Source organism: Aphidius gifuensis, linkage group LG3 (assembly GCF_014905175.1).
Source record: "Aphidius gifuensis isolate YNYX2018 linkage group LG3, ASM1490517v1, whole genome shotgun sequence".
Classification (NCBI taxonomy): Eukaryota; Metazoa; Arthropoda; class Insecta; order Hymenoptera; family Braconidae; genus Aphidius; species Aphidius gifuensis.
The window spans coordinates 11,840,147-11,856,028 of NC_057790.1; the positions used below are offsets into that span (position 1 = coordinate 11,840,147).

The 15,882-nt window shown below is 27.3% G+C and overlaps 1 long non-coding RNA gene across 1 annotated transcript in view; it reads right to left on the reverse strand.

Annotated features, from left to right (window-relative positions):
* Nucleotides 1-2,678, reverse strand: part of LOC122851949 — a 41,180-nt gene extending 38,502 nt beyond the window's left edge. The window contains exon 1 of the long non-coding RNA XR_006373768.1: nucleotides 2,192-2,678. This is a non-coding gene — a long non-coding RNA (uncharacterized LOC122851949). The remainder of the gene's footprint in view (nucleotides 1-2,191) is intronic.
* Nucleotides 2,679-15,882: the final 13,204 nt, after the last annotated feature.

The following is a 15,882-nucleotide window of genomic DNA, read 5'->3' on the forward strand; positions in this document are numbered from 1 at the left end:
CATGACACCTCAAAAAAATTATCCTCTACAAATAATTATATTTTTATCTTTGAAGAAAAAAACGTAGGCTATACTACAGCCTATTATCATGATAATAGCAGAATTCGTACTTCAGTGAGAAAAAAATATAAGAAGTTGTTAATTAATGATTGCATGTCACCTCGAACAATTATTATAAATTATTGATAGATATTGTTGAATAATTGAATTTTTTATTTTTGAAGAAAAAGTCGTGAGCTTATGTAAAGCAATAAATGCAGAATTCGTACATCAATAATGATTTGAAAAAAAAAATTTGTTACTTCAAAATTTTATTTGGCAAATTAACAATACTTCGTTATAGCTCATTTGATTTTTTTTCAAACTAAGCAAACATTTTTTCCGAACCATTTTGTTTAATACTTTCATTTATCCCCTCGAGGGGATAGAATTTTTTTAATATTTCTATTGAAATCGGGAGGTCGAAATACTTTTAAAATAATTTTTTCGTCAAAATCGGGTAAAATTTTATAAAATGCCCATTTAAGACAGAACTTGCCTGGATCACTAGAGGCATTTTTATCGATAGTTTGAATCACGATTTCCCGGCTAAACCTTTGGAATAAGGGAAAAACCTCTGAAAAATGAATTGGAGCTAATTTTCTTTCTTACAACTAACCTGAACTATTTTCTCCCTTACTTTTTGCGATATAAAAACCTTGCATTTGAACCCTTTTTATTTTTTTGTTTAGCTCTACAAAAATTTTCACCCACTTTATTATTCCCTTTAAATTTCCTACCCCCGAATTAGTCTATGTGATTTTTTTTTTATAATATAAGTTTCGTCACAAATGGTAGCCAACGTAGTTTGTTGACTGGACTAATAAACCTATCTAGCTCCTACAACCTGAAAGCTAATGTGTTACCTCCTGAGTTAGCGCGCGTCAATATAGAAGTTGGAAAATTTTTGTCCTTACTTAGAAAAACATTCAATACATACAAAAAAAATAAATATTTTTATAAAAAAATTCAATAAATCAAAATATAAATTTATTCAAAAAATAAAAACAAAATTTAAGAATATCTTTTTTTTTTTTTTTTTTTTTTTTTTTAATCAAACGAACAATGACATTGTGAGTTTATTTTGTAGACAATAGAATTAAAATATTAACAAAATTGCAAAAATTTTCTAATTGTGTTTATAAAATACTTAGTTTTCTTGTTCTGAATTTGAAAATTTCCAAGAACTAAACTTTTATCTCATCAACTTTTTTTTTTCTTTAGTATAGAATTTCTTATTTTGCAATGCAAGCATTTTCTCTGAATCGGCTTTTTTTTCAGTGAAAAAGAATGATTCCTACAAAAAAATAAAATAAATAAGAACACCTTTATGGCCCATAAATAAACAAATATTCAGCATTTTGCCTTATCAAAATAAACATTATTGTCGACTGATGTCGAAAACTCTAAACATGTGGATACTTATCGGGTGAATTTTCTTTCTTTCATATATTAGTATTTTCATACTATAGTTCATGGAAAGAAAGAAAATTCACCCGATAGGTATCCACATGTGAATAAAATTCACCCATAGGTATCCACTAATAAGTAAATTAAGTTCGATTATAGTAAACGACAGAAATATTTATATCAACGATAATCTTTAGCATTATGACATTGAAAGGCTATATCAACTTGCAATATATTGATGTTTAATAAAGGTCGACTTTTTAGTTCTATTAATAATTTATTTTAACATGTCAATGTGAGCTGATGATAAAAGTTTCTTATTTCAAAAAAAAAAACGTCGTAGTACCCAGTACTTCTGTTTTATTTAAAAAGTGTTATCGAAAAAGTATATGACACCCATAAAAATATGAATTTTTCAATGCAATTTTAGTTTTTAAATTTTATTTATACTTCTGTAATTATGCTTCAAGTGATTACTAAAAAGATAAATATAATGTATTTCGGTAAATTATTGACTTTATATCTATGAAACAATATTTTATTTTTAATGATCTTCTTAAAAAACATTTAATATACTAATAACTCTTTTAAGTTGAATTTGTAAAAAATTCACTTTTGGGTTTAGAACATTTTATGAATAATATTTTTTCTATCCTACTTTAATGGAAAACTAGAGAAAATTAAAGTTCAATTGTTTAGTTATTACAGGTCTATAATTTCGATAAAAAAAAAGAAAACATACGGTCCAGAATTTCTTCTGATGGTGAATCCACTGTAACATGACATTTGAAGATGACACGTTATTCCTTCTTGTTTTCTATTAAATCACTAATGAAATAACATTAATAAACTTACATTTCTTTTAACTTCATCATATTGTTTTCTTTTATTTGTTTTCAATTACAAATGTCATCGTTAATATTATACTCGGTAAAATAGCGAGTTCATTAGCGTTCCCATAAAATATGAAATGATTTCGAAAATATACATTATTTTTATTTTATCAAATTTATTTATATATATAAAAGATAATATCCCTTATTCATGGCATGTACATCATATAAGTGAATAAATATAGGAATAATTAGCGAAAGTTATTTGCTAAACTTTTTTTTGTCCTTACATCATAACACATTGCAATTATAAAAGCTTGATATCAGAATAGAATATAGAGAACGAAAGGTCAGATGATTTCGATATCAAGACGGCAAGCGTTACGAATTAAGACGCGCACAATACTGACTACATATTACAAGGATATCATGGCCCGACGAATTCGCAAACTCACGTGGTAAATTTTTGCGCATGCACCAACTGATCGGCTAGTGCTAGGTCCTTGTCTATCACATACGTTTTTCTGATTCATTTTCTACTATATCTGACACTATTGATGTCACTTTCGTGGGTGGTTTGTTTATTGTGAAATGAATAATCACAGTTATTTTTTATGCTATCGAAAATCTTCTGGTACTTCATAATTTACCAGATAGCATTCAAAGTCACGTTTCTATAATATGAAATCTCATCAAGATAACTTGGAATTCGTATAAATTTTTATTAAGTATCCACAGCTTGCAGTCTTTTTTAATTTTTATATTTATAGTTTTTAAAATAATATATGAAGCTCAAATGTAAAAAATGATCTTCCAATTTGGACTAAATTTTGACAAACAAAAATTCGAAAAATATTATTATTGAACAGTCATCTAAATGTCACATGTAATAAAAATAAAAATAATATTGTGATTTATATTCATGATTCAATAGACATCTGCGTTTTGATTTTCTGTCGATTTCGATGGAAAATTCTTACTACAATGAAAATGTAGAATTACGCATCGTCTTTTCGTCATTAATGCCATTTTCTATATGCGTAATTTACACGTAATTGTCTTATGACACAGGTAGCCTAATGAACAGTAGATGCAATAATGAAGTTACGATGAGTATCTATATACTGAATTTATTTGTATGCAAATAAGTAGGATTTGAATGATATGAGGCTGTTACTGGGAAATAAATCAAACTCTATAATGACATTTTCACCCATCTGTGCTAGTTAAAAAACAGTTGTGCTTTGTTTTTCAATTATTAAAATTTGAAGAAAAACGTAGTTGCGTTCGACTTCAAATTTATATGAAATAGTAATTAGAATCATCTCAAAACTGATGGGATATCAATTCAGAATCAAAGAATCATGCAATCATAAAATATTGAACATAACTTTTTGAATTCTATTTCTATAAAAATTTGCTAAAAAATATGACATTTTTTATTTATGACGAGAAGGATTTTTTATTACCAAGCTGAACCTTTATGGGCATAGACGATCAGTATATTACTCGTTGCCACTAATATAAATTTTAAGAGTCATGTGATTTGAATTCACCAGTTCGCAAAAATTTTTTTACCATTGTAAGACCAAAATAACTGTCAGATTTGTAAAAATCTTCAGTAAACATATGATTTTATTACATGGACATCGTTAAATATATATTTGGCAATTAGAAATTAACGACGGAAACAAGCCTGAAACAAAACGGCTTGAAAGAAGCTTTGATACTTGACTTGGTCATTTTAAATAAAAAACTTGGAAGCAATAAGAAGTGACATAGCCGGGAAGCGAACCTTAGTCTTTTGTTTCCTGGACAACTGCAGTCTTGCCCACTAGGCCACAAGGTGTTTTTAGTTTTTCCAAGCTTCAACCAGATTTTAACACTGACGTCTTTCTTTATCGTCATTTAGAAAAATTTGCTTGTGCTTTCCAGACTTGTGCCTCACTACAGTTATAGAATTTTTTTTGAAAATAATTTTTATTTACCGTATTTTCGGAAACCCGATGGAATCCTGATTTGGATTGAATGAAGAACACCTTAATATATCCTGAAGAGGATAGCCCCATTAAATCCCGACTGGAATACTATCAGAATATAGTTTAGTTGAATTGTTTTTTTTTTTAATTCTCCCGTTCAAGATAGCATCACGTGAATCTCAACGTATACAGAAAAAGACGACTCGGTTCAATTCTATTATTATTGTCTCATTTATATTTATACTCTATTTTCATTATTATTGATATTATTATCATTATCTTTCCAGGTCAATCTACCGAGGATTGTCAAAAACTGAGAAAATCAATAGGGACAGGCTTGTGTCAGGCCTGCACTTTCAAGGCTCCTATGAGGCAGGGGATATCAATAAGACAGGCAAGACACAAGCTTCTAATATAAAGTATTTTAATGTATTTTTATCAATGGCTGGGGAGTGAATGAGGCAAATAAAATTATGTGGTTATACAGGGTGTCTTGTAAGTCAAGCATGGTAGGTAACTACGAGATTGTACTTAAAATTTCAAATAATTAATGTTTTTGAATTTTAAATCTACGACGCTTTGTGCCTGGGTTATTAACGTTTTTAGTTGACCAATCAGAATCGAGCGTCGAGAATTTTTATCATTATGGCGTTTGAATCCACATGTGTCCCAGGTAGGAAGTGACGATGGGCAAAAGCCTGGGACAAGCCTGATTACCCGGCTCTCGGGCCTGTCTCAAGCCTGGAAACACAAGCCTGTGTCCAGCAGTCCAATTCACAGGGCAAATTTTTTACAATTTAATAGGCTTTTTTTTGCCAGTGATAGCGCTTGTCGAAGTTTTTTTATAAAGATTTCACATACAAAAGCTCTACAAGCGCCGCCAGTGGAGGAAAAAAGCCCTAAATTGTAATGCCCTGTGAATTGGTGCGCAGCCATTGTATATATTAATATACAAGTATTTTTATTTGTATTTATTGGTTATGCTTGCATTTGTTAGGCGAAGTAAGGTTCATATTGTACATATATATTAGACCTATTCAAAAAAAAAAAATATTTTTTTTTTGGCCTCCAGTGCATGAAAATTTTTGTTCTCAATGAAAATGACAAAATAGATTAAAAATTTTTTTTTTCCGATTTTTATTGAAACGTCACGACGGCATAATTGATTTTTATTGGAATAAATCACGACCAAAGCGCGGTGTCAACTGAAAACAGTCATAACTTGGCCAAATTTAAAGATATAGACGTCATATTGTGCTTGTTTTAAAGGTTATAAAAAACTCTACAACTAATTCTTAATGATTTTTTATGCTACTATTTCCGTTTCATTCGAAAAACAGACAATTGTCGTTACCAATCGCTACTTTTTGAATTATAATTGGTAATTACATTGCATATAAGTATTTTGTTTATAACGATAATCTTTAAAAAAAAATTGCATTTTCAAGGTCTTTAAAGGAGGAACATATTACATCCTATTATTTTTTTTGTCAGATTAATATTTAATTATAAATAAACCGTAAGTAGATCAATATAAAATTTTTCACTTACTGAAAATTAAAAAAATAAATTGTTAAGCTGGCATATTTCTTTCATTTATTATGTAGTCCTGATTGACTGAGGCCTAGAGTTACGAGCTATTTATGTACTAATTATGTGTGTAAAGAAAAAATTTATTTATAAATGGCGCTGAAATTGGCGTCTAAGATAGCGTCTCGAATCTCCTGATCCAGGGATGATTCGGGTTCCAAGGTCCCAACATTAATAAATAATTAAAAATGATATGAAATTTAATATAATTTATTAGAAATTATTAATTAAGTATTAATATACCCCAAAGAAGTCACAAATATGAAAAAACATCCTTCTGGAATAAGTAACATCGTATTTAAAGAGAACAAATTCAAGGGTTGTTGGCTAAATAATTTTTTTGTCTATGATGGAAGATTTTACTAAATTGTTTAGGATCAAAGCTAGTTTAGGAAAAAAATGGGAATTTTTGAAATGGTCAAAAGGGAGAGAGGGTAGATTTCAATTGTTTTTATTTTTCTTAATATCAGAAGCTAACGCCCTCTGCGGCAAATGACAGAGACAAAAGAAATTCAAATTTGTAATTATCGCAATCAAAAAAAAATTGAAATCCACCCCCTACTCTCTTTTGATCATTTCAAAAATTCCCATTTTTTTTCCTAAACTAGCTTACACCCTAAACAATTTAATAAAAAAAAAATTACGAGGATAGCTCTATTTTAATAATAATTGATTATAAAAGATAAGGGCCGGGCCCAAGAAAACCCCTATGTTCTCTGTACTTCAAATTTCTGGACGCTAGCTTAGACGCCAATTTCAGCGCCATTATTTATAATAAATTTTTTTTTTATCAATAATTATGCTAGCTTTTAACGAAAGCTCGCACAACTTTTTGATTTATTATTCGACACAAATCAAGTAAGGCCCTTAATTATGAGCTACTTACGAGCTACTTATAGGTGTAAAAAAAAATTTATTTAAAATAATTTTTTTTTTATTAACAATTATGCTAGCTTTTATCGTAAGCTAGCATAACTTTTTTATTAGTCATGTAATTCTGATCAAGTAAGGCTTAAAATTTAAAAGAAAAAAAAATAATTATAAATAAATTTTTTTGTTTACACACATACTGAGCTCGTAAATAGCTCATAATTTAGGGCCTTCCTTGATTCCTGTCGAATATTAAATGAAAAAGCTGAGCTAGCTTTCGTTGAAAGCTATCATAATTATTGATAAAAAAAAATTTATTATAAATAAATTTTTTTCTTTATACACATAATTAGCACATAAATAGCTCGTAACTCTAGGCCTTAGTCAATCAGGATTACATAATAAATGAAAAAAATATGCCAGCGTATCAATTTTTTTTTTAAATTTTCAGTAAGTGAAAAATTTTATATTGATCTACTTACGGTTTATTTATAATTAAATATTAATCTGACAAAAAAAGTAATAGGATGTAATATGTTCCTTCTTTAAAGACCTTGAAAATGCAATTTTTTTTTAAAGATTACCGTTATAAACAAAATACTTATATGCAATGTAATTACCAATTAATTCAAAAAGTAGCATTTGGTAACGACAATTGTCTGTTTTTCGAATGAAACGGAAATAGTAGCATAAAAAATCATTAAAAATTAGTTGTAGAGTTTTTTATAACCTTTAAAACAAGCACAATATGACGTCTATATCTTTAAATTTGGCCAAGTTATGACTGTTTTCAGTTGACACCGCGCTTTGGTCGTGATTTATTCCAATAAAAATCAATTATGCCATTGTGACGTTTCAATAAAAATCGGAAAAAAAAAATTTTTAATCTATTTCGTCATTTTCATTGAGAACAAAAATTTTCATGCACTGGAGGCCAAAAAAAAAAATATTTTTTTTTTTTAATAGGTCTCATATATATACATGCATATGCAAGTATTTTTCATTTACAAGATTAATATACCTATTACTATTGTTTATATAATATAATATTTCCTAAACTTAAAACAAAATATTAAATTATTATACAATAATAATTTAATCATAATATTGACTAATTTCATGTTTTAAAAAAGAGAAATAGACATTAATGTCTTAGTTTGAAAAAAAAAAATTATCATTGTAATTGTACAATAATTTTACAATATAATTTATTTATGCTTTTTTATTCAAAATAAAGGAAAAATGGTACACTGAAAGAAAAAATTTCCTCCAGAGAAGAAATTTTGTTCTTGAAAAAAAAAACATTTGAAATATGAAAGAAAAGTTTTGGTTTAAACAAAAAATTTCTTTCAAAAAAAAAAAAATTAGCGTGTTGCGAGTACGGGCCGGGGAAGTGAAACTTCTTTCGAAGTAGTTGCATGTCACGCTGAATATCTCGCTGAATAATAATAATAATAATAATAATAATAATAATAATAATAATAATAATAATAATAACAATAATAATAATAATAATAATACTGACAATAATATTCAAATATAAATATTATTATTATAAATTTTATTATTAATGTCGTCACATTAATGGAAAAAGGGCGTAAGTGTCATTTTTGGGAATTTTTTTTTTTTGTAAAAGAAAAAGGACGTAAGTGCAAATTTATAAATTTTCGGGCTTGCGTCCTTGGCCATACGACTTTTATCCTTTATCAAAGGTTGTTACGCCCTTTTTTCTTTTTTTTTTTTTAATTATTAAAATTAGATGAAAAACCCGAAAATTTATAAATTTGCACGTACGCCCTTTTTTCTTTAAAATTGACGTTTTTGGCACTTACGCCCTTCATCCTTTAATGCAATGATATAATTGATACCATTGATATTATTGTTAATCATAATATTATTGGAATTATTATTTATAATAATGTTATTCATATATAACCATAGTATAAATAAAATAACAATAATTTCAATCATCGATAAAAATAATATCGATATAATATTAGTAATAATAACAATGGTATCAACCATATTAATAATAATAACAATAATATTATCGATTTAGAATAATATCAGTGATATTAATAATATTAATAATATTATTGACAATAACTTTCATATAAAAATATTGATAATTATTAGTATTTATATTTAAAATATTATTATTATAGATATTATCATTAATATCAATACTATTGTGAATAATCGATAATATTATCGAAATTATTGTTGTTATAATTATCATCATTTATACATATTTATAGTATAAATAATAATAATGACATTAATTTTATAAATAATAATATTAATTACAATCTAATATTGATAGTATTATCGATATTAATATTTTAAATATGATCAATACCTAGTTATACTGTTAATAATATTTAAATTAAAAAAAGTTGCACACGCATACACACATAGCAGCTGACGCTTCGAGATGTGGGCTATATGTAGTACATGTTGTATGCTATTGGGAAACGCACAATTCACCACGACGTCTGGTGGAAAATTTCTTGAAACTACCTCTTCCAGTCATTCGTATGTGGTATACACAGTATATATGCTAAATTATTAAACAAATAATATTTTTACAAATAGTTTGAAATGTCTGGTACAAAATTTTCACCAAAACTGATTAAAAAAAAAAAAAACAAGACTTTACGTTTCTGGGTGCAACAGTTATTCCAGGAGAAATAGAGATATGAGTTTCTATGCATTTTCGAGGTTAGACAAACAACAACCTGTCAAAGTAAAATCACATTTTGATAATATATCGGAAATTCTCTCCGTGTACAAGTGGCAAACACATGATACTCATCACTTGAATCAATTTTTACACCAATACTCGTAATATGTTCCGCATATATAATACGATTTTCTTCAAGGAAATTTCGTGAGGAATTCGTTTTTCGTGCCCATGAAAGTATATGCTCAATAGTTAATAACATTTTTTTAATAAACAATAAAATTCTATGCTAATGGGATATACTTGACTGGAAGTCATTAGTTTCTTTTTTTGCCAACCCTAGCGAAAATGGCGACACCGATCCGACACCAATCCGACAGTCGGTTTGTGCACTGATCTCATACAAAAACGACACAAAACCGACACACGACTATAAGAATTTCTAAGTCACAAAAATAATTAGTAAAAAGCATTTAAAAAATAAAATATTATGTCTAAAAATTTCTAAATATAATTTTTATAATTTAAGACACATTAGAATTTTTTTTAAATAATTTTTTTATTGAAAAAACTCAATTCTGTTTATGTATTAAAAGTGAGGTTAGCTGTCAGAATCATCTGTACACGACTGTGAGATTTTACAATTCTCACACGATTCCGACACACGACTGTGAGAATTGTAAATCCGACACAATTCCGACAGACCGACGACAGTATATTTTTATTTTGTATTTAATATAAAAAGAGAGCATTTTATTAATAAAAATTTTTGTTCAATATTAAAGTTATAATATCTTAATAATTTTAGGCATATTAGATTTTTTTTTTTTGAATAAATTTTGATAAAAAAAATAATTGGAATCGTCTGTGAGAATTTGCAATTCTCACACGATTCCGACACAATTCTGACACACGACTGTAAGAATTGTAAATCCGACACAATTCCGACAGACGTACGCGACAGTATATTTTTATATTTTGTATTTAATATGAAAAAAAGCATTTTATTAATAAAAAATTTTGTTTAATATTAAAGTTATAATATTTTAATAATTTTAGGCATATTAGATTTTTTTTTTTTGAATAAATTTTGATAAAAAAAATAATTTGAATCGTCTGTGAGAATTTGCAATTCTCACACAATTCCGACACACGACTGTGAGAATTGTAAATCCGACACAATTCCGACAGACGTACGCGACAGTATATTTTTATATTTTGTATTTAATATGAAAAAAAGCATTTTATTAATAAAAATTTTTGTTTAATATTAAAGTTATAATATTTTAATAATTTTAGGCATATTAGTTTTTTTTTCTTTGAATAAATTTTGACAAAAAAAATAATTGGAAACATGGGAAACCGAATACATGGTTTCGGTTCAAATTACATTCGAGTTACAAAAATACCAAATACGTGGGATACTGATTAGTGAAATGTATTAGTTTTGAAAAAAAAGTATTTAAAAAAAAACCTTTCTTAACCTCATAAAAAAACCAAAAAATGATAATTTTCTAATAAAATAATTTAAAAAAAATCTAATATGCCTATAATTATTAAAAGATTATAATTTTATTATTAAACAAAAATTTTTGCAAATCGCAAATTCTCACAGACGATTCCAATTATTTTTTTTATCAAAATTTATTCAAAAAAAAAAAATCTAATATGCCTAAAATTATTAAAATATTATAACTTTAATATTGAACAAAAATTTTTATTAATAAAATGCTCTCTTTTTATATTAAATACAAAATAAAAATATACTGTCGTCGGTCTGTCGGATTTGTGTCGGAATTGTGTCGGATTTACAATTCTCACAGTCGTGTGTCGGAATTGTGTGAGAATTGTAAAATCTCACAGTCGTGTACAGATGATTCTGACAGCTAACCTCACTTTTAATACATAGACAGAATTGAGTTTTTTCAATAAAAAAATTATTTAAAAAAAATTCTAATGTGTTTTAAATTATAAAAATTATATTTAGAAATTTTTAGAAATAATATTTTATTTTTTAAATGCTTCTTACTATTTATTCTTGTGACTTAGAAATTCTTATAGTCGTGTGTCGGTTTTGTGTCGTTTTTGTATGAGATCAGTGCACAATCCGACTATCGGCATTTTCGCTAGGGAACTGCTTACAGCGATTGGCCACGCCCACAGTGCATTTCCCAATATAATTCTCCCCTCCTTATCCGCTTGTGACCGAGCGTGTGACCAAGCGTAGATCGTATAACAGAGAGTGTGACGCTAGCGGGGCCTCGAATTTTGTCGTTACCCTCCGTAAAAGAGTTTCACTTCAAAAAATTTCTTAAATTGTATAAACGTTATCTTGGACATGACTGAATGTTCATAATTCAAAAAATAAATTTCTTGGGTTATGAAAAATTATATCTTGATTCATGAACAAATGTTCCTCTTTCTAAAAGTACGCTTTTTGGATTATGACAAATATGTTATGGTTCAAGACAACGCGTTCCTCCTTTCTAGAACTACGCTTCTTGGATTATGAAACAAATGTTATCATTCAAGACTAAAGTGTTACAGTTTAAATCAATTTTTTTACGATTCAATATTTATTGTTTCATGAACCAAATCTATATATGGCTTAATTCAAGACAAATTTGTTTTTGGTCAAGAAAATTTCCGGCTGTACTGCCCAGGTTTTTCATGGTTTTTATGGGCCATAATAGGAATCGGGTACAGTTTGAACGCATTACAAAGTCGACATCCATGTCTGTCGCAAAAATGAGTTGTAGGAGTTGACGGTTGGAAATGTGTAAAGAGGAGAGGCACCGTGCAAGAAACTTCCTAATTAAGAAGTATAGCACGTTAAACAATTCATTTTTTTTTTTTAATAAAGCTCGTTAAGGAGAAAAAAATGTTTCGATAAAAATTCAGATAGTAATTTATAAATTTCAATATATATATTTTTTTTGCAAATTTAATAATAGCAGTCGATAAAACTCTTCGAGTAAAAGAGAAAGCCAAAATAAAAATTCCAATAGATTAAATTTTTTTTTTTTTTTTTTTCAAAACCGCTAGATTTTTAACTGAGCTACTAGATTTTTTACATAGCCGCTAGACTTTTTACTTAGTCTCAGTTATAACCTAATATATTTTTATCAGCTTAATTTTCCCCTCAGCTACATTTTTTTCTTATCTAGATTTTTTCCTTAGCTAGATTTTTTATTTCACTACATTTTTTACTTAGCCGCTTTATCTTTTACTTAGTCTCAATTATAGCTATAAACACACAATATCTACATAATTTCATCAGCTTAAGTTTTCTCTCATACATCTTTTCCTTAGCTAAATTTTTCCTTAGCTATATTTTTCACTCAGTACACGGAGAGAAATTATATGAAATTTTCATATACAGTATATGAAAGTTGCACCAAATCTGCTGGTATATGAGAATTTCATATACTGTATATGGAAATTTCATATACTAGCATATGAAAAAATCATATACTTTGAATTTTTTAGCTCAAAGCTAGTATATGAAAAATTCATATACTGTATATGAAAATTTCATATGCAGTATACGAGATATTCATATACGGTATACGAATTTTTTATATACTGCATATGAAAAATTCTATTAGTACAATATATATTAAAAAACAATTAATTTTTTAAATTCGAATTATATGGGATGGTCTAAATTTATTAAATTTTTTTCATTTGTCTATCATTTCTTATTTGTTCAATAACTATTAAATTATAATTTTACAAATATTTCAATAAAATCACAACTCATGTAACATACCTAAACTAAGTCTAATATGTTTTCAATACACTGTAAAAAAAAAATAATTAGTTTTACTATGTTACTATAGTACTGACCCGCGTGGAAAAAAATATATCTTTTTTTATGCCCCGGATAGATCTCGATCAAAATGTATTTATCATATATTTTATATATACCCAGATACATCTGAAATATATTCAAAATATATCGAGTAGATATAAAAATTACGCGTTGAGTCAAATGTATACGCCATATATATTAGATACATCCCTTGCATACATCTATCAGATGTATATATATAAATACATCTTGTATATTTCTGGTATACATATTCCCGAAATTTCCTCAAGATAAATATTAAACATTTGAATCAGATATATACGGGCTACATCTTCTATATATCTATTACATATACCTATTAGATAGACACTTGTATATATTTTGTATATTTTCAATATTGTAGCGATATTTATCGCCTACCTTAAAAACCCATCTTATTTTATTTGTTAGACTTTCCGCCGGTGATATTATTTAATTATTTATTTAATTTTGTATTTAAAACTCCAGCTGATGCAGAGAATATTTATTTAAAATACTATTTATTTATTTTCTTCGGTAAAATCCGGGTAAACCCGGTAATACGTATTCGATTCATTATTATTATTATTTGAAACTCCAGCTTGATGCGGAGAGTAAACTATTCAACAAACTATATCAAAAAGAAGAGGGGAGTAGTATAAGAATTTAGACTACGTATTGTTTTAGAGTAGCACAAACTCTCTCTCTGCTTTGGGACTCCGAGCTGAACAGTCGTTCTCTCTGAATAACCAAGTATTCTGAGCCTCTATGGGTTATCCCTGAGAGTAGCCTCGTGTTCGTTTTGGTTATGTTTGACTTAGGTTAGTCCTGGTCTTGTTTAGCTTTTGATTATTAATTTCGCGTGTATCTTTGATTTAAATTAATTATTGGAGGTTTGTGACGACGAACTACGATTAAGTTGATTTAGTTAATTTGGATTTTTGGTAGAATAACGCGTAAATTAATTTTCCGATCACGATTTTAGTTTTGCTTTTGTATATGAATATCTTTTGAGGCTATTTACGGATTTAGAGTCGATTTACTGGCGGTTTGTGTAAGCAGATTTCGATTAAGTTGAGGTATTCTCGATTCTAATTTTTGGTTATAAAATATGCTATTTTGGATTTTTGATACGTTTTTAATTATGTTTTGTATTTTATTATTGAGATTTTGAATATAAATGTTGATTTACTGCTTTGCTTAAATATTGTTTATTAAATTTATTGTTCAATTAATTCTCACACACGACTTTACCCGTCCCTCTCTCCATAACCCACACCCTGAGCGACCCTGAGGTTTTCCTCGAAGACTGAGTCTATGGAAGGTTTGTTTCAATTGAGTTTCTGGTGTTAATTTTGTGCTTTTAATTTCCGATTACGACTACGATTTGGTTTAAGATTTTGACTACGATTAAGATTATGTTTGAGTTTCCGTTCCGTTTCCGTTACGTTGCAGTGTTGCAGTTGGATTTACAGCAGGTTTTATGGTTCCACTCCGATTTTACTCATTTTTCTAGTTATTATTGTTATTATTGCGTTTGAGAATTTATTTTATAATTTTGAGTTACGAAACTACGTTTTTCAGTTATTATTATTATTATGTTACTCATTTATTAATTTTTGGTATAACTGTTTGGCCTAAAAATCGAATAAACCAATAATATATTTAATATTTATTTATATTTATTTATAAATATTATTTTAAAATATTAATTCCCATAGCAACGGTCCGAGAAGGTAGCTGACTCGAAATGTCATGTTACAATATATATGAATTAGATATTTTTCAGTATCTATATATTAAATATTTTTGACATTTACATCGAAAGTATCTTGGATATATAATTATTTCAATTTTTCAATGTATTCATATTTCAATTTCTAGTTCATATTAAATTAATTTCTAAATTAAACGTGAACTAATATAACTATTCTTTAGTGATTTAACCATTAAAAGAGCAAGTAAACATGTTGCAACTATTTTTTTTTATCTCTATCTTTTTCTATCTTCTATTACTTTTATTGATTTTCGCATATTTTTTAAATATATATTTATACATATATGTGTATGTATGTATGCATTAAATTGTACGTAAATAAATAAATAACAAATGACTATCTTTCCTTAGCTACACACACACTACCGACTTTGTTTTGTTTTATTATCAACAAAAAAATCAAGTAAGACAGACCTGTCAAATTTTTTTTTTTATTAAAAAATTCGTAAAAGAAAAATTATGCCAAAAGTTTTTCTGGCGTTAGTAAAATGGGTTGGTGGGAAATACAAAGATTCGTTTACTCCTGGTGTTCCGGTCAGTTGGATAGAAAATTTCGATAGAAAAAAATTTGACAATTATAACAAAGATAATGACGAAATTATATATACAGTTGAATGGAGAGAAAAAAAGATTTTCAAGGAATATAAAGTCAATGTAATTATGATATCAGGTAAATATTTTCTTTTAATTTTATTATTTACATTTTTAAATTTTTTTTATTAACTACATATGTTTTTGCGTATGCAGAAAAAGTTTTTTATTTATTAAATTTTCTCATTTTCTGTAGACAAAATGTCTGAGTTGGAAAATAAAATATAAATATTGGATGGTGATGTATCTCCAAAAGCATTAAAACCAAATACATTGGC